At 49.8% G+C, this 20,288-nt stretch overlaps 1 protein-coding gene across 2 annotated transcripts in view; it reads left to right on the forward strand.

The window, feature by feature from the left end:
* The first annotated feature begins 1,027 nt into the window (after positions 1-1,027).
* The window catches only part of OTUD7A (OTU deubiquitinase 7A), a 210,442-nt gene continuing 191,181 nt past the window's right edge, over positions 1,028-20,288 (forward strand). Inside the window, exon 1 of one of the 2 annotated variants that reach the window (XM_064480500.1) lies at positions 1,028-1,215. The gene's annotated coding sequence lies outside the window, so the exon portion shown is untranslated. Of the gene's footprint in view, positions 1,216-1,442; positions 2,028-20,288 lie in introns of those variants that run through there. The other variant, XM_064480502.1, reaches the window with a different exon arrangement.

Here is a 20,288-nt window from a genome sequence, read left to right on the forward strand (position 1 = left end):
TCATGCTGCATAGTGCCTAATTCTAGGTAGACAACATTACGAAAAAGACAACTACAGCGATGGAGAATCTATCGGTGGTTGCCATATGTCAGAACATACTAGGATTTGGGGAAGGTGTGGCTATGAAAGGGCAACAAGAGGGAGTTCTTTGGGTGATGCATCCTAGCTGTGCTGATGGTTACATAGATACAAACAAATGTTTGAAAATTCACAGGACTGTATATCCAAGAAAATAAAAACTCAGTTTTACCGGATATTAATTTAAGAAGTCAAATAAATTACTAACCATAGTGTATATACACATACAATGTTTAAAACCAATCAGAAGTCCTAAACTAAGAGTGTAACAACGATTGCCAAGAAACGCATGAGAAGAGTATTAGTAATCTGCAATATAACCTGTTATTTGGGAAAGTGGGGCGCTGTTACACCAAGAGGGTAATGTGAGAGGAGGCAGAAAGCAGTGAGCAGGCCTGGGTATCAGCGAGAAGTGGTGGCACGCAAAAGTTTTCAGAGGAAGGCAAGAAATGGGGAAAGGTCAGAGAACCCGTTTAAGAGGTAAAAGGACCTACTTCGGATTAGGTGTGATGCCCTGGCCCGGAAGCAGGGCTTGGAAATGGAGCCGAGACAGAATGGGTCGGAAAAGTTTGGGGTGCTTAGGAAGAAAGAGTGAGCAGGAAGGAAGAAATGGTAAAGGTGTGAGGCAGGCAGACGAGCAAAGGCAGGTTATTTAAGCAGCACTTCCTGCGGTCCGGGAGGCAGGTGCCAACAGGCACCTGAAAGGGCGAGCGCGGGAGCCTGGGAGCGCGGGTGCGGAGACGCGCGCGAGGGCTGCCCCGCGCTCTCTACCGGGATCGGGTCGGCGGGGCGGGGGCGGGGCGCGCGCACGTCCCCGCGAGGCGGGTGCGGGGCGCAGCTGCTGCCGGTGACGTCAGGGGCCGCGCGCGCTGGGCGGCTGCGGGCGGAGCCGGGAGGCGGGCGCTGCGCGCGGCCGCGGGCGGAGCGGAGGGTCGCGAGGGGCGGAGCGGAGCGCGGGAGGAGGCGGGGGAGGAGAGGCCCCCGGACCGCGAGCGGCAGCTGGGGAGGGGGCCGCGGAGCCGGAGCGACAGCAACAGCTGATCTGGTTTTCCTGTAAAGCGAGAGAAAATGGAAGTCGGGTAGCGGCGACTGCGGCGCTGCGGGCTGGCCGAGCGGAGCGGCGCGGCGGCGCGGCAGGTGAGACGGCGCTGGCCGCGGTGCTGCCGGCGGCGGTGGGGCCGGGGCCGGGGCCGGGGACCCGGCAGGTGCGCCGTCCGAGCGCGGCGCCAGATCCCTCCGCGGCTTCGCGGCGAAGCAGGTGGGCGCAGAGGCCGGGCAGCCCCGGGCCCGGGGCCCGGGGGCGCAGGGGTCGCGGGCCCGGCGCGGGGCTCGCCGGCGCTTCTGCATTGCGGGCTCCTCTCTGGACCCCGCGGGCGCCGCGGCCACCGGCTCCGGCTTGGCGCCCGGCGCGTCTCCGGGGCAGGGCGCGGCGCTCCCGCTGGGTCGCGGACGCTGTCTTCGCCGGGCCCCTGAGCTGTCTGCACTGGAGCGTGATGACAGGCGTGGGGGCACCGGCCCCTCGGTCCGTGTGGGCGCGCAGGGGGTCCCGGGCCGCCGACAGACTCCCAGGCACGGCCCAGAAGCAGCGCGTGAGGCCGCCGGCCGGGTGCCTGGGCTGTGGCTGCGTGGGCCAGAGCGGCCCGGTGCACCGCTCGCTCGTTCCACTGGGTCTGGCTGGACAGCAGGAGAACCGTTAATGCAATTTGGCTGTGAACCCGGAGGCCTTCCCTAGTATCTTCTCACAGAGGGAGGAAAAAAATTGCATCTGCTGTGCTTTCGGTGCTCCTTTAAATTCGGGAGATGTCAGTGATGTCATCATTAACAAAAACTTTCCTTCATTGGACACGACCGCTCAAGTGCACCCTCCTCCCCGTGCAGCTTTCGCAGCCCTTGGAGAATCTTTGCAACAGAACGGATTTGCCTTTGCTCTCTGAACTCGACAGCCTTACGTAGGTGAAAACGTTTTTTATGTTGATTTCTTGGCTTAGGAGTTAATAGATTTGAGAGTGGCGGTCGGGAAACTTGTTAGATCCCCACGGATCTGGGAATCACTTCATGCACATCACAAGGATCCAGGGGAGAGTCATACCTGACACTTACAGGGTGGTTTCCTGGTTTTATCTTTACAAAGGAGCATGAGCTGGGAGACGAAAAATGTAAAAAGATACTATATTTGAGGTGGCAGATGCTGTGTTCAGGGAAAGGTAGATGGTGTGGCCTAAATCTTTACAAGCCTTGATTGCTTCCGGAAAATCTATAGGTCTCTTTCCTCTCCATTACCACCACCACTAGGATGGGTCTGAGAGCAGCCTGTCCCGGAGGTGACAGCTTCTCTGGGGACCCCCTGTCTTTCCTTTCTATAGCAGCTGTGCTGCCCACCAGCCTCCACGGCCAAGTCCAACACCTGAAAAGGGTTGGAAACGTGCAGAGGCCAAGACCTACCTGGACAGCCCACAAAGTTCTGGGGGATTTTCCCCCCTTAGTATGAGCACTTTGCCATCACTATTGCATGTGTGAGTTCCATATGACCGACTGTTACGGGAACAAAAGTAAGCAAGTTCCCAAGACAGTGTGCACATCTATTTAAGCCTATCATATCGAAAGGATATTCAATAAGGGACCAAAATATTGACATCTTTGTATTTAACAATGAATGACTACTCTGGATTGGTTCAGATAAGCATGTCTTAAATTATTAGTGTGGTCCTATTGGGTCTGTAAGGAATTTAATAGCATATGCCATGCAGAAGTTTGAGTCTGATCAGGAAGGGGATGCTCTGGAACCCTGAATTTGTATAGAGAAAATGGAGATACAGTGCTTCACCTTAAGCCATAGTAACATCCTGGGTGGCAGGGGATGGAAACCATTGCATTGTGGAGGCTTGCCACATGTAGGTCTCAGCGTGGATCCTGGGTGGCAGGTGTCCCCTTCAGAAGTAGTTGCAGAGGCCCTCAGCCTGGGTGGAGGCCAGCAGTAGCGTCGCGGAAAAGCCGAACTGTCTGTTCTCACCTTGTGGAGAGGGGGAGGGGCACGTCCCTCTGAAGCCAGCGTTATGTTCATGGCTGAAGGTGCCGTATTTATTCATCGTGGCAAAGCTGGATGATACAGGAAGCCTTGTAGCAGAATTGCCTCCAAATGTGTGTCTTTTTGGTGACTCTGCCCTGGCTGCTTTAGAACTTGACCTTTTAAGTCATGGCTGTGATTTTCTATAATTGAAGTGGTCTCAATAGAATGAAAATTGGTTTTTAAGGCTCTGGGCTATGAACTCTTTAGAAATTGGGTCTGTGAAACCACTCTGGCCACATATCCATTTTTTTTTCACCTGTAGACCTGTGAAAGTATTCACTATCAGGTTTTTGATTTAACTCACGGTAGGACTTGCGAAAATACAAATGCAAGTGTTTCCACCAAAGCCGTAGGTATTAGCCACTTGTTTCCTAAAACATTTCTAAAACAGTCACTTTAAAGCCCCTTCATCCCCCTTTTTATCTCCCATTCTAAGATGCCAAAATTGCCTTGGCTTCTCTTTTTGTTCGCTTTGGATCTTGAGGTCATTTAGTTCGCGTCTTCGGCCCAGAGAATAAAGGCTGAGTCAGCTCCCGCGGGGCCAGCAGGGGGCGTGCTAATCGCATCTTGGTGGGGCCTCTACCTGAGCCACCTTGGGAAAGGATGGAGGACCGCCAGATTGAGGGTGTGTGCTTGTAGTGTGTGCGCAGTGCCTCGGTGTGCTCAATCGCCCAGGGATGGAAACTGAAGGAAGGGCTTACTTTGAATAGCCAGAGGTTGTGGCTTCCAGAATGTGGGCCTCCCTCCAGGGGCAGGGAGATTGCTCTCATGGCTCCAAGTCTTTGGAGAGTGATGCTTGGTCCTGGTCTGAAGATTCAGTGCCCCCTCGGACTGCAGAAGGGAGAGTGCTTGTTTGGGGAGGAGCAACTTGGCATCCTGGAACTCCCTACCTGCATCTTGGTCCTGGGAAGGGCAGGACGGTGCCAGCCAGGGCAGCCAGTGGAAATGCCACCCACCCCCATCAATGTTTTCTCTTGGGTTTGACAACTATTGACTTAAACCCCGGGACTCTGTGTCCATGGCATATCCCAGGGGGTTGATTTGCCTGCCTTGCCAGGTTTATTGGCCTCAGGGATTCTCTGATGGAGAAAAGCAAATGTTTAATCACTGTACGTTTCTTGGCCCGAAGAAAATGAAAGCAGGAGAACAGAGCTTTTCACTTCAAGGTGCTGAATCTGACTTTACGTGTGGGCCATGTTATTCATCAGCAAGTTCCCAGTGAGTCTAGAGAGGCATGGAAGGTCATCTTGCCAAGCTGGCAGGGGGATGTCCCAGGGCTTGGATGACCGTTGAAGCATCTGGTTGGGGTACTGAAAGCCAGAGACTCTTCTGTCCTCCCCAGGCCCCTCGTGGCGCCCACATGCTGTTCAGTACAGCACACCTTGAAGCAAATAGGTTCTAACAGACTGCTGTCAAATGCTGTGATTGGATGTTTCTTTATACTTCCTTCTTAGTCTGTCAACAGTGCGTGTAAAATCCAACTATTGATGTCAAAGGGGCAAACGGAAATGATATTTCAGCTTCATGCCTCACTCGGGGCATGGACGATGGGGGATGGGCCCTTCGATTGAAAAGCAGGTGACACCTGATCCTTTTGGAAGCTGTCCATCCCTGAGGACGATCACGGGATCTCCTCCTCAGAGGGAACCCTGAGAACCACAGGCATTTATTTAAAAGGAAGCAGAACAGGCTGGTTCCTTGTTACAGGATAGCTTATTTGGAAATATTTTACCCTTGAAACTTGGAAGAAGCGTTTCATTTGCCCTTGGTAGACTGCTGCTCCCCCTAAGCAGCCTGCATGTCAGACCAAGAATAAGATGATTTAATACAGATGTGACAGCGCAGGGGAGGGGCTGTTTTCTCCATTCTTGGGGGATGGACTTCTTTATCATTCATAGTAACAGACAGAATAAATAGGTTGAAGGAAAATTCTGAAAATGAGAGAGTGCCTGACACTGCCGTATTACCTGTGGAGGTGTGTTTATCTGACTGGTTTGCGCACAGTATCTCTTTGGCATGGGGAGCAGTGGTAAAAACTGGATTTCGGATGGAGTAGACCCTAAATATCCCCCTGCATCCATGACAGCCAGCTGCCCTGGACAAGGCGTGGCTCCATCAAACCCTAGTGCTTGGTGTTACAGAGTTCTGCTGCCCACCACCTCACGTTCTGAGAAGTCACACGTACAGTGATGCTAACCCAAGTTCTAAATACATCTCTCTTGGTTTAAGCAGATAAGTCTAAAGTAAATGCATTTTCTGAGCTTGAGTTTCTCCTCCCAAAGAAGTATTTCCCGTTTGAGCTCCTGTTTATTCTTACAGTTTTCTTTCTCAGCAGTAATAATTTTATGAACTATAAAAGAAGGCCTCTGAAATCCATTTTTCATTCTGTTGTTTGATTAGATCACCACAGGGTTTCACATGGGGCTGGGTCTAGGGCTGGGGATGGGTGTGAACAGACCACCCACCCATCCTGCAGTGAGATCAAGTCTCTCAGTTACTGAGGTGAGTTTAGGAGCTCACCCCAGAGAAGGCGGCTGCGTGGAGCCGGAGCAGATATCCCAGTGCTGTCCCTGTCTGCTTGGGCCTTGTCACTCCTGTGGAGACCCCAGCTCCACTGCCCCTGGGGCTGATACACCCATGATTCACCCAGATCACCTCTGTGGTTCAATTTTAGAAACTATTTATGACATGGGCTCTGGCACATGAAGGCTATGGAGGAGACCACACAATGGACTACATTCCTGGGACACGATGTGTCTCTTGTCCCACAGGCAACCCTACCCCAGAGGTTGAGTTGATACCCTTTTGTCTTCGAGATCCAAAAACTATGGTTCCAATCCATTTCTCCCATAGTTCCTCTAATGATGATTTGAGGCTTGGAGAATACATGTATTATTGAAGTAGGGGGCAACACATTTGCATGTGTAACTTTTTGTGTGTTGAAAAAAAATTGTTCAGCATCAAGATATACATTGTTAACTTTTTCTTTTTGGGGGGCAGGGGAGAGGAGGTAATTAGATTGATTTATTTATTTAATGGAGGTGCTGGGGATTGAACCCAGGACCTTGGGCATGCTAAGCACTTGTTCTACCAACTAGCTATATCCTCCTCCTTAACTTCTTCTTTTTAAAATACATTGGTTGTAATATTTGTTGTGCCAGTCTGTCTCTTGAAAGCCTCATCCCTGAACAGGGAAAAAAAAATGGATGAATAGCCAGCCAACTTGAACAGGGTGACCAGCTGTGTGACCTCGGGTGCAGTCCAAGAAGAGGTATCTTCTGTGGTCTTCCTGTAGGTTTTGGGGGAGGAGCAGGTGAGAGAGGGTGAAGTGAATTCTTAAATTCTAAAGAGATTCATCGTGCCAGCCACAGGAACTGGAGGCAGGGTGTGCCCATCTCACTCACCACCAGCCCAATTTCTCTCCCTTGTCAATTGTTGCATTTACAGTTTTCACCTGCAACTCAAGGCGTAGCTTAGATGGATTTGCTGTAACTTTTTTTTGTAGAGGAAGCAGGAGGCCTGGGTCAGCAGGATGAAGGGCCTTCTCTGGCTTGGTGATTCTTGTAGTTTATCCAGAATGGTCAGGCAGCTCTGTTAAAACACGCTAAAGGAAGTTCCTCCAAATCAGGGTAGACATTAGACCCCTGAGAATCAGGCTGTGTCTCCCACGTCTTGGGTGCTGCTGGGCATGTGACTAGCAGGCCCCCAAGGGCTCATGGGATGGGATCGTTACAGAATACATTTTCTTACTCTTGGAGTTGATGAAAAACTAGTCTCTTTCATGGACAACAGGGAAGGGGAAGTGGGGGATGAAGGAGAGGAAAGGAAAAAACATTCCGAAGGTGGGGTCCCACCAGTCCCATGTCAGTGAGGGTCCTACCAGCATAGGTGGTCCAGGCATTGACCCCAGGGGGAGGTGTGTGTTTGGCCCAGGGAGTCTACACTGCTCTCCCCACCCTGAAAGGGCCGCCTTGCAGAGCCAGCTGCTGTTCCCAGAGCGAGTCTTTGGGCCCTGAGACCCTGGGGCATACCTTTGTCATCGGCATCGGCGTTGACTGTGGTGAAGGGCACAGGCGTCTCTGTGCCTCCTCGAGTACGCTGCAGGCCCTTGTGAGAGGAAGTGGCTCTTTTGCAAGCCCTGTTGCTTAAGAGGTTGTGTGAAAGCTCCGTGGCTGCCTGTTTCACTTGGCACCATGTGTGCACGGTTATCAGTAGACAAATCGAAAAGCGGAACCGGATCTCTTGGGAGCCTGTGGCCAGGAATTGCGAGAATGGGTTGTACTTCATGTCAACATGTCTCTCTTTGTTTTTATTGAAGTATAATTGGTTTACAATGTTGTGTTAATTTCTGGTGTATGGCATAGTGATTCAGTTATATATATATTCTTTTTCAGATTTTTTTTCATTATAGGTTACTACAAGATAATGACTGTAGTTCCCTATGCTGTAGAGTAGGACCTTGTTGTTTATCTATTTTATATATAGTAGTTAGTATCTGCTAATCCCAAACATTTAATTCATCCCTACCCCATCCCCTTCCCCCGCTGGTAACCACAGGTTTGTTTTCTATGTCTATGAGTCTGTTTCTGTTTTGTAAATAAGTTAATTCGTCTCATTTTTTAAGACTCCACATGTAAGTGATATCCTATGGTATTTGTCTTTCTCTTTCTGGCTTACTTCACTTAGAATGACAATCTCTGGGTCCATCCATGTTTGAGCTAATGGCATTATTTCACACTTTTTTATGGCTAAGTAGTATTCCATTATATATATACACCACACCTTCTTTATCCAAACATCTAATCATCTGTGGCATGTCCACATCTCTTGATTATTCCATTGGTGAAGTGTTTCTTGTCTGAGGTGCTGACAGTGAACTGGCTCTTCAGAGCCATCTGGTGTGAAGTGGCTGACAGACTCTGGGTTGTCAGGCCTGCCGTGTACAGTCCGCGAGCCGCCGCCCCAAGGTTGTCTGCCTGCGCTGGCCAAGGTCAGCAGCATTTCTTCAGGTTTCTTCCACCAAAGTTGACTCACCCCGCAGTCTGGAGGGCCCTGTGTACAGCAACGCATTATCACATAGGGTGCTGAAGGCCTTGGGGACTCGAGAGGAGGGGGTGATACAAGCAAGAAATTCCACTGCTTCTCATTTGGGGTTTGTTAGAAGAAGACAGTGTGTTGTTACATTTAAATTAGGAGCTATTGTGGAGGTTCCAGACCATCACAATACAGTGAGTCATGTGAATTTTGGGGTTTCCCAGTGCACATAAAAGTTATGTTGACACTATACTGTAGCCTATTAAGTGTGCAATAGCATTACGTCTAAAAATACATATGCTTTAGTTTAAATGTACTTTATTGCAGGGGGGAGGGTATAGCTCTGTGGTAGAGCATGTGTCTAGCCAAGCACAAGGTCCTGGGTTCAATCCCCAGTACCCTCATTTTTAAATAAATAAATAAAACCTAATTACCCTTCCCCAAAGAAATATACAATGCTGTATGTTAATTACACCTAAATAAAACTAGAAGGAAAAATTAATTAATTTAATTAAATTAAAATAAATGATGTTATTTTTAAAAGGAAGAAAAAAACTAGACATAAACAAAGTAAAATTTTAAAAAAAGAAAAATATATACTTTATTCCTACAAAGTGCTAATTTTCATCTGACAGTGCAGGGCTGTCTCAAACCTTCAGTTTATAAAACACGCAGAATCTAGGAAGCACAATAATAAAGCAAAGGTCACTAAAACAAGGTCTGCCTGCACCAGGCTGTGGAGTGACTGGAGGGCCAGGCTGCAAATGTGGCCACAGAGGACATGTGTGTGTGGCTCCTGCCATCCGTGGGGTAAAGCCTACTTGAGGGGAGGGCTCCCAGCCTTTGACCCAGGCCCCCACCTCAGGTACAATCCTCTAGTTCTTTGTTTCACAGGTGAAATGCAGAAATGTGGCTGCCTGTTCCCTGATATCCCATCCAACTCCATGATTCTGTCCGCAGTAATCCCCTCCTCTCTCCCAGTGCTGACTAATCAGGGGAAGGAGAGCCCCATTCGTTGCTGTGAGACAACAGCCAGGACGAAGCAGGTGTCTCCCAGAAAGGACTGTACCCTCTCAGGCCGAGGAGGAGATGGAGCACTGTGAGAAGTATTTCTAACCAGAAGTGGGTCTCGTGGCCAGCATCCCTCCTGCTGTTGCAAAGCCCTGCCGAGTGGGCTGTGCTGAGGTCCTTCTGACATGGGAGTCACCTTGTTCAGAACAGGCTCTCCTTGCGTGTCTGTGAAATGCATTTACTAGTCCTGTGGGAGTTAAAAGTGGAAACTGAATTATTCTTTCTAGAATCGTTTGGCCCTTGCAGGTTCAAATGCGTTACTATGGAAAACGTGGTTTGCATAAAATTGGACAAATTTTCAAACCTTCATCCCCCCTCCCCAGTTTGGTAGTGTGCCAAATAAGCAAAACCTGGATTATTTACTGATGCACCCTGATGTGACACACAGCAAAGTGTCCATTCTGTGGGGAGGTCAAGCTTCGTGTTGTCCGTTATACATACATCAGAGGGACTGTGTGCTGTCTCGGAGTGTCAGCTACATCTGTTTGTTAAGGCAAATTCGTGCACTCCAGCTCTTTAAAAACCCTCCTCCCCACCTCCCTTTCCCCATCTGGGGATGCAGAGGGGCCTTGAGGAATGAAGCGTTGGACATTATCCACGCGGCACAGCCCGGGGCATGGCACCTCTGGGCCAGCGCTTCCTTTGCCCCTCCCCCCACATCCTGAAGACTGTGCTGCCCACTCTGGTCCCCTGAACAGCATTGCCCTCTGGCTCCCTGTCACGCCTCTCATGGGCTCATCTCCCTGGTCCTGGGTCCCTCAGACCTCAGCACTGAGCAAGACTCCTTATCACCTGCTTCACTGTTTGGCAGGAGAATAAGCTCCCCCAACTCCCCATACAGAACAGAACGATGACACGGTGATTGACGTGCAGGTCTGTCCCCACGGTACTGAGTGGGAAGAGATGCCTTCTTGATAAAGTACTGCTAGGTAGTTTTTTCTTTTAAGTAATTAGCCTCCCCCATCAATGCCCCCTTTCAGTGTTCTCTCTCCTGTGAAAGTTGCCCAAGACCAAACCACTGTCCCTGTGATGAGAAAGTGGGGGTTCAAAGTTGCTAACTCAGTGTGACAGCTCTTTATGAGACTGGAGGGTCTGTGGACCTCCCCCTCCCCCTCCCATGCTCTGGGTGCACCGGGGGTGCACTCTGGAGGCCAGGGATGGGACCCTGGAGGGAGAAGAGGGTGGGCATTCCTAAGAAAAGACTTGAGATCAAGTATTAACCCTTGTGGTAAGGCAATACCCAGGGCACCAGAGAGAGGGAAAGTCGAATGTTTGAGGATGTGGTGGGGCAGTCTGGAGTCAGACCCAGACCCCCTCCCCCCGAAGTGTGTCTCCTTCACGTCACATTCTTCCTAACAGAGGGAGAGAGGCAGAGACATTTTCTGAGCAGGGAGGTGCGCGGACCATCTACTCCCCAGTATGACGGGATGACTGGTCCACATTCACATTGCTGCGCAGCCCACAGCAGGGAGGGCCAGACTCCCAACATCCTTTCCCATCATTTCCTCACGCTGCCCAAGAGACAGGCTGTGACGTTTTGCCCCAGATTCCTGGTGGCGTTCCATGGGCCAGTGGAGAGAGGCATGAGAAAGCATCTTTAGAAGGCACCGAGGGTCTGGGGTGGGGGCCCAGGCTGAGCATGCGTATTGTAAGGAAAACAGGGGTGCTGTGTGATCTTGGGAGGCCATCCAGGAAGTCATCATATTGGCGGAGCATGGCCAGGCGGAGCTGTGGCTTCCTCCCTGTGGCCTGGCCGGGTAGGGGGCTCTGTGGCCAGGCACATTCTTGGGGTGGAGGCTGGGGCAGAGCCCTTCATACACTCAGTTTTTGTTTCTTCATCTAGACATGAGGCCGTACTTTGTAAATTGTTTAAGACTATACAGATGTAAGAAATTTGCTGGGGTTTTTTTTTTTTTTCAAACACTGTTATTTTAGTTCCTTTTCAGAAGCAAGAATGAAAACCTGGAGGAAATGTGGAAAGAACATCAGTCACTTGGAGACATGTAGGCTTTTGCATGAAGCTATTTGATGGCTCTGAACAGCTCATGGAGGAAAATGTCCCAGGGATATTTGCTGTGGGCCTGGGAGGCTCATGCCAGACTGATAGGCAGAAAGCAGGCAGGGGTCACCCATCACCAGGCTGTGGGAATTTTCTGTAGGACCCAGTAGGCATGAGGCCATGGCTCCACATCCTCCCCATGGGCTTCTGTTGTCCCCAAATCCCTGAGTGTTTCTGGGCACGTGGCCCAGGTCAGCCCCGTGAGTTTCTGCTGGATGGACCCCCACTCACAGGGCACTGAGTGCAACAGGCGCAGGTCAGGCTTCTGCTCTCACCACCCGGTGGCCTTGCACTCACTCTGTTCAGTCACTCCCAGGGGGTCCTGTGTCCCCACATGCTCTGCTTTCCAGAGAGTCCAAACGGGAGGTTGAGGGCACCCAAGTGCCCGCAGAGGCGCCCCTGAGTACCCAGGCCAGCCGGAATGAGACACCGCCATCCCCGGGCCCCCTGGGGCAGAGGTGTGGGAGAAGCTGTGCTTTGGGGCAGACATGGCTGGGTCTTGTTTCCATGATGCTGCCCCCTGCCACGTGTCCCTGCTGAGTCAGGCCATCTCGCAGCTTCCGTGTCCCTGTAGGGGACAGCAGGTCCAGGGGCATCAGTCAGGACCAAGCCTAACCAACTGGGCATTGATTCCTTTCCAACAGGGTTGGGAAAAGATCTGCCCCATGGCTGGGGGTCTGGGGGACCTGGGTGAGGGGTCCCACTGCTCTAAGCCTCTGTTTCCACATCTGGAACGAGGGTGAGCCCAGGCACCTCGAGGGGTTGTTGCGAGGACCACAGAGGCTGGTCGCCAGGTTGAAATCAGAGAGAGGTAGCCCCGGAAACAGAAGGGACCCTCCAGGGTCTTTCTGGACTCACGCGATGCTTTAGGACAGAGAGTAGCCTGGAGTGGGAGGGGGCTGATGGGGCACTCAGCAAAATTCACTGTGTGCTTTCCACTTTTAGAGGATCCTTCAAACCTTTGTCCTGTGTACGACATCAACATTCACTTTTTAATAAACTATTGATGAGTTTAATTAACACGGGGGAGGGGGAGTTAAGAAGGAGGAGGCCCTGTTTGACTCCACTTTGCTCTTGGTGTTTTGAGGATCAGTCATTTGTTTTGGGGAAACTTTTTATAAAACATGTGCCTTAAGGCATACTGAAGTCTAGAAAGACAAAACTAATACAGAGCTGGCCAAATCCCGTCCGCAGCCCCCACTGTCTTTCCTGTGCCTGCAGGAAGGTGGGAGGGCAGGGATGTCTCCATGGAAATCCATGGAAACAGGACCTTATTATGTTTTTTACTCTTTTTCCTTTGCTTATTCAGTTTTTAAGTGAAATCCAGTGTTTGCACAGGTTAAAAGAACTCAAACAAAATGCGAGTATGTAGTAAAATATGAGTCATTTTCTTACCCCAGCCCCTGTCCCTCTCAAGAGGCACCGCTGCTGATCGCTCCTGTGTATCTTTCTAGAAATATTCTCTGGATGCTGTGTTTGCTCACTGCCTTGAGTGGTGTCAGCTCAGTTCTGCCTTGAAAGATGATGAAATTCATGCACACCCTTCTCTCCAGCCCCCTCCCACTTCTCCTGTCTTGTTTATGTTACCCTCCCTTACACTGGACACATGTCTCTCTCATGGGTAACCTCAGTTTCCACAGTTACATGGTCTCAGTGCTGCCAAATGCAAACTAACGTGTGAGGCCAAAGAAACTGAACGAAGCATCGGAGTCTGAAGCAGAGAAAGGTTTACTGCAGGGCTGAGCAAGAAGGACCGGGTGGCTTTTGCCCAAGAAAACCCCAAACTCCCCGAAAGGTTTCACCATTGGGTGATGGTTTTTAGCATCTGAAAAAGTTGGGAAATGTGCATGAGATTCTATGATCTGGTACTTCAGGGAGGAGCTGCAGCAGAGGATGCAGGGAGGGGTCTGACCCTGGAAGGCCCCACGGGGTCCTGCCTGGTTGTACCAGGACTACACTGAGGTGGATTCCAGCATCACACAGTACTAATCCTTTATCTGTAATTCTAGAAGAATTAATTCCCAAGGCCTTTCTTTCCCTTCCTCTCCCAGTCGTTGGAGCTCACTGTAGAAACCCCGCTTCCTTCCTGGATGGCTTACAACACCCAGCTGGAGAGTTTCTGCAAGCTTCAAAATCTCTCTGGCATGAAGAGAAAACTCTTGAGTCACGTTGTTTCCTTTAAAACTTGACAGAAATAGTTCTGCCGCGTAGCACTGAGCATCACGGTGGAGAAATTTGAACTCAAGCCTGCTTTCTGCCTGGCTGTTCATAGGATTCTTTGAGTTCAGAGACATCACGGGGCTGTTTCTGGAGGCTGAGCTGACTGGATCACTTGCTTTTACGCTGAGCGCGGTATTCCCTAGCAACTGACAGAGACACGTAGCTCTGTGTGTGCAGTGCTTCTTCTGTGTCTTCTCTCTGTCGTCTCTTGGATAAACTTCCTGTTTTCGCATCCTTTGCCACTTCATTTTCTTGTCTCTTTGTTCAGTTGACTGTGTCTGTTCTATTTCTTCATGGCTTCTCATGTGGTCATTACCCTACCCCATTTATTTGCTTTTTCTCCATTTCTTTCCCAAGCTCTCTCTGTTGCTTTGTAATCTCTTCTTTGATTTTTAAAAATCTTACTCAGAGACTATGGTCAGTAGGATAATGGCCCCTCAAGGATATCAATATTGTAACAGAGCAGGACCCCGTGGGGCCTTCCCTGGACAGACCTCTCCCCCATGTCCTCTGCTGTAGCTCCTCTCTGAAGTACCCAGATAATAGTATCACATGCAGATTTCCTGAGTTTTTCAGATGCTAAAAGCTATCACCCAATGGAAGAAATTAACTACTTGATGATCATGAGCACATGGCCCCCAGACCTTCCGGTATCTAAGGATGGATCACCATCAACCCATCAGAGAGCTGTGCACAGCTGATCACAGACCCTGGGACTCACCCCCCTCCCCAACCTGGCCTTTAAAAATGCTTTGCTGAAACCCTTTGGAGAGTTTGAGGGTTTTTTTTTTTTTTAGCATGAGCCACTCAATCTCCTTGCTTGGCCCTGCAATAAACCTTTCTCTGCTCCAAACTCTGACGTTTCAGTTTGTTTGGCCTCACGTGCGTCAGGCACAGGAACTTGCATTCGGTAACAATTTCCTGATCTCCAGAACCCGTGAGTATGTTCCCTGACATGGAAGAGGAGAATTGGAAGTGGAAAAAAATAAAATTGAGTATGGAGGTAAGGTTGCTACCCAGAAGGATCTTTAAAAGTAGAAGAAGGAAAACCAGGAGGGAGGGTATAGCTCAGTGGTAGAGCGTGTGCTTAGCATGCATGAGGTCCTGGGTTCAGTCTCCAGTAACTCCACTAAGAAATCAATAAATCTAATTACCTCCCCCGAAAACGATTTTTTCTTAATTAAAAAAATAGAAAAACATCACTTATTTGGAACAAAATTAAAAAAAAAAAAAAAAGAAAAAAGAAAACCAGAGCAGTGTCAGAATGAGAAAAACTGGTCCTGATGTTGTTGGAGGTGAAAGACCATGAAATGCACGTGTGTGGCCTCCAGCCTGGATACGGCAAGGAAAAAGGTGGATGGAAAGCTAACCCCCAAACTTGTTCCTGCCCCAACCCTTAGAACCTTAGAATAGTTACTTTATATGGTAAAGGGGACTTGGCAGATGTGATTAAATTAATAATCTTAAAATGGAGAGATTAGCCTGAATTATCCAAGTGGGTCTTCTGTGACCCCAAGGGAGGCCAGAGGGGCACAGACAAACTGGATGTGACCATGGAAACGGCAGTCAGGTCATATGGCTCCCAGAAGGGGACCAGCAGCCCTGAGAAACTGTAAAAGATGGGGAGCAGAATCTTCCCTGGAGCCTCCAGAAGGAACACCATCCTGCACTAGCTTGATTTTAGCCCAAGGAGACCCATGTCAGATGTCTGACCTCCAGAACTATAGGGCAAATACATTTCTGTGGTTTTGTAACCGAACAGGACCCTGGGGGGCCTTCCAGGGTCAGACCCCTCTTCCTGTATCCTCTGCTGCAGCTCCTCTCTGAAGCACCCAGATAATAGTATCTCATGTGTATTTCCTGAGTTTTTCATATGCTTAAAGCCACCACCAAAGGGAAGAAATTAACTACTTGATCGAGGGCGCATTGCCCCAAGACCTTCTGGAGCCTGGGGGGTTGATGGTGTTGACCGCCATGTTCCCTCCACCCGAACTTGCCTTTGGTAACAGTTTTAAGCCAACACGGTTGTGGTGATTTGTTTCAGCAGTAATAGGAAACTTCCTGAGGCTATGCGGAATATGTTACTAAAAAGGCTCTTCCTCTGTTTTCCTTATGAGGCTTTCCTGGTGGGTCTGCATTGGCTGACCCTCACACCCGCCCCCATCATTTCTCTGCCTGATTTCCCAGCTGGTTACTACGCAATTTTAGTCAGTTCTTTTGTTGAAGGATGGGGGTCGGGGTGCAGGGCATTTCAAATTCATGGTCTGAAATACAATTTCTCCAGATGTATTCCCTTTGCCCAGCAAGGGCTGTGTTCCCCAGATTTCCATGTTTAAACTGAGTGTTGCTGCCACGTTTAACGGATGTTTCTGTCTCGTACTTCTTGCGCGCCTTTCTGTGTGAGGCCAAGCCCACAGGCCATGGCCTGCTCAGTGGCTGCACTTGCACGCCCACGTGATCCTTTATGACCAGCCACAACGGGGTCTGCGTCTCCCCCAGGGGGCCGAGGCAGGTGCTGGCTTGCTGTGTCCATTCCTGACTCGACTGGGCTGGTTTACCCAGGACTGTGTGCTCTCCACTAGTGTTACCGAAGGCAAGTTCATTTGCCTGCCACACCACGAGGCCAAACAAACTGAAACATTGAAGTTTGGAGCAGAGAAAGTTTTATTTCAGGGCTGAGCAAGGAGGATGGGGCTGCTCATGCCTAAGAAAGCCCCAAGCTCTCTGAAGGATTTCAGCAAAGCATATTTAAAGGCCAGGTAAGGGAGAGGGAGTCGCAGGGTATGTGATCAGCTCATGCACAGTCCTCTGGTTGGTTGATGTGGAGGGAACCAGGGCATCAACACCATCAACCCCCAGGCGCCAGAAGGTCTGAGGGCAATGTGCCCTCAATCATCAAGTAGTTAATTTCTTCCCTTTGGTGGTGGTTGTAAGCCTTTGAAAAACTCAGGAAATACACCTGAGATACTGTTATCTGGGCACTTCAGAGAGGAGCTGCAGCAGAGAACAGGGAAAGGGGTCTGACCCTGGAAGGCCCCCCCAGGATCCTACTCGGTTACACTAGTGTCTGTTCTCTTTCCTTTTTTTTTTTTTAATTTCATTTTTTATTGAAGTGTAGTTGATTACAATGTTAGTTTCAGGCATACAGCAAAGTGATGCAGTTATACACACAAACATATACATGTATTTTCAGATTTTTTTCCATTATAGTTTATTACAAGAAATCAAATATAGTTCCCGGTGCTGTGCAGTTGGTCCTTGTTGATTATCCATTTTACATACGGTAGTTTGTATCTGCTAATCCCAGACTCCTAATTTATCCCTCTCCCCGACTTTCCTCTTTGGTAACCATAGTTTGTTTTCTGTGTCCATGAGTCTTTTCTGGTTTGTAAATAAAATTTGTATCTCTTTTTAGATTCCACATACAAGTGATGTCATATGGTATTTACCTTTTTCTAGTGTCTGTCTCCTTGATTTGTTGAAAATGGACTGTATTTCTCTTTCTAGTTCTCTCTCTCCCTTCTCCCTTCTGAGTGCTTTTAAAGAAAGTGTGGAGGAGTGAACTAGTCACTGGAAGCTGCTGTCTGGTGGACAGTTGTGTAGATGCTGAGGGGTTTTGCTTATAATCTTTGGGGAACCCCTTGTGGTTTGAGGAAGAGAATGGGTCACCGTTCCTCATGGGGGCTGGGCGTTGTTTAGCATTTTTTACTCTGGGGGTCTTTTTCCAAGAAGAGTTTTTGTTTTACTCCAGAACACTTTTTGATAAAAGTCCTTCTGTTAGATTCAACAAGCTATTGTATTAATGATTTGGCGTCCCCAAGGGCCCCCAGGCTTCACCTGCACAGCAGGTGGGGGACGGAGGCAGACAGGTTTCTCCCTGGACATCTGGCCCAAGCCTGCCCCACCTCCAAGGCCTGAGCCTGCACCTGCCACATCCCAGCAACTCGGGACACAACTTCCTGTATCTCTGAAATCTGCGCGGCTCTTTGGACATTAATCCGTAAGGCCTTGAATGAGCACTTGCTGCTTGAATCACTAATGAATATTAAATTAATGGTGTAATCCCTAAGCAGTGAGAATAGCCATTGATGATTGCCACGTGCTTTTCCGACATGATCAAGGTTAAATTTCACAGCCATCCTGGAAGGTGGGTGTCACTGCTCATCCCCACTCGACCAAGGAGCCGAGCACAGGATGCCTGTTGTCTCTCTTATGAAGCACAAGCTGCCTTCACAAACATCAGACCTACTGCTTTGCACCCAGGAGGTGTGCACTTAACTTTGTTGGATCAGGTTGGCGCTTACGAACTTCTTGCCTTCTTTTACGAGCTCTTAGTGCATGCAAATCTGTTGTCCCCAAAAATGTTTTGAAACAGCTTGCTTGAAGTAATCTAAGATACGTGTGTTTTAAATGTTCAGTTTTAGATGGACTATGTTAGCAACCGTCCATTTTGCACCCTCTGTCTTCCAAAGGCAGCTTGAAAGTGGGAAGTCCTAAATCTTGAGGAATGAGAATCCATGCAGACTTCACCCCAGCCAGGCCCACTCTGGGCTGCCCTGCGCACGCCCGGCCGCCGCGTTTCGTTGCCCCTGTGATGCCTGCCAAAAAGGGGTGTCGAAGGAAGAGGGCGCCCGCACTCTCTGTCTTCAGTTGCTGGGAGAGTAACCCACCACGCACTAAAAAGATAGTAAACTGAAGTCTCTAAGTACTTTTCTTCTTCTCTGCCTGCCTTCCGGTTTGTAGGGTACACGGGATGTCATCTTGGGGATGAGTAACTGGCAGACGGTGGCTTCAGAGAGGCCAGCGGGGCCAAGCCCTGCATCCCTGCTGATGAGAGGCCAGCAGTGCCTGAGAATCAGGTGAAATGCCTGTTGTGCTGTTGCCAGTGTGGAGGAAGGACAGGCTGTCCCTGGCGTCTGAGAAGGACCAGGTCCTGGGGTCACCTGTACAACCAGAATGTGTGAGCCCTGCAGAAAGTAGCCTTCCTGAAGCTTTTTTGGACACTGGGAAGATGAGAACCATCCACCTGTCAGCTCCTCTTGGCCTCCCCAAGCCTGACTCATGTCTGGGATCAGCTCTGTGACATTAGCTCTTCAAAGATCGCCGGCTTCCACTTCCCTCTCTTCTTTCCTCTTCCAGTTTGTCATGTCTTGGTCTCTTTTGTTCCATCATCCAGATTTTTCAGCGATTGTCTCGCATTATGCCTGCATCCAGCCCCCTCTGTGCACTCAGGGTACTTTCCTCAGTGCTGACTTCCACTTTCCTAATCTGTCCTCTACCCAGCCCACATCACATCCACTGTAAAGACCAGCCATTGCTTTTTGATTTCTGTGATTGGTACTCATTTCCATAAATTCTCTTAATTTGGTCTTTTGAAAAGGTATCTGGTTGTTTACTTAGGGTTTTCGTCATTTTAAAAAAATGCTTTGAATCCATCATTGAAAATAGTATGTTATGGTCTGTGAGTAATAATTTGTTACCTGAACTTCTTGGTGGTGTGAGTTGGGGGTTTTTGTCTGGTCTCATTGTTTGCTGGATCTGCTGGCCTGTTCCTGAGTTGCTTCGTCTTGTGTTTTCTCACTGGATTGCAGCCTCATCTTCACTTGGCTTCAGGGTACGCACATCTGAGCAATGAGATTGTGTTTGCTTCTGTCAGATCCCCAGGGGGACTATGAGTGCAGGGTCACCTTGCATGTAACTCCTGGTGGTTTTGGAGATGGTGACTGTGCCAGCCGAAGGCCCTCTGAGCCTTTGTCCTTTATGCCATGCAGCTTGCAGCGAGGACTGTGGAAGTGCTTTTTGTATGATGGGGATGCAGTCAGGACAGGGATAGCCACACCACACAGGTCCCGGCTCCCCCTGATGTCGGAAATAGCTTGGAGCATGGAGCCACTAAAGGACAGGGCGGTGACCAGTACACCTCTGTGACAAGGCCTCAGGATGCCTGGAGAATGGTTTTCTGACAGCATTCAGTCTTGGCTAGAACAGCATTGACCCCACTAGAGGGCTCTCGGCTATGCAGAGGCACAGGCCTGGCAGCCCCTTCCCAGCTGGGTGTGCAGCATTTTCTGGAAGCTTGCTTGTTTGCTTCTGTTTATCATATCAACAAAACGCAAAGCAGTGGGTGTCGGGGAGCCCAGGACATCTCAGGTGTGAGTGCTGAGTCAGTGCAGAGGAGGAAGGCAGTCTGTACCCTGATAGCCGGAATGTTCTGGGGCCTGTTGTGCGGATGGTATCTGTGGTTTCAACTATAGAAAACTTTTTAAAAAGCACAACACATTTTAGAGTGTTGTCTACGACTGGGAACCATTACTTGAAGCTCAGGGTTAGATGCTGCCCCCAGGCAGACTGTTCCTTCCCCACCCCTGGTCCAGGTACGCTGCAGTACCCAGCTGTGTGGCCACATCTCAGCTGCTGGCTTCCCCACCCTCCCCGAAATGCTGAACAGAGCCGTCCCTTTAAGCACCAACCCCTGCCTGCCCCATGACACCTTTCACGGTTTCCCCGCTCGGGGCACCTGTAAGCCGTGCCCTACGTCACTGAGTCTGTGCTCTCCCCGGAGCTCTGCAGTTAGAGTCCTGGCCCCTGAGGGCAGGTTGCAGGTCTTCACGTGCTGGTGAATCTCACCCACAAGACGCCTGCTTGTGGTGGCTGTGCTTCTCACAGTCATGACATTGGAGGAGCTCCTTAGATTTTCCAGAGAAGGTGCTTACCTGTGTTGTAAGCCCTTGCACCATTCGTGCCCCCATAAAGCCTTGC

Source organism: Camelus dromedarius, chromosome 29 (genome assembly GCF_036321535.1).
Source record: "Camelus dromedarius isolate mCamDro1 chromosome 29, mCamDro1.pat, whole genome shotgun sequence".
In the NCBI taxonomy this organism is placed as follows: domain Eukaryota; kingdom Metazoa; phylum Chordata; class Mammalia; order Artiodactyla; family Camelidae; genus Camelus; species Camelus dromedarius.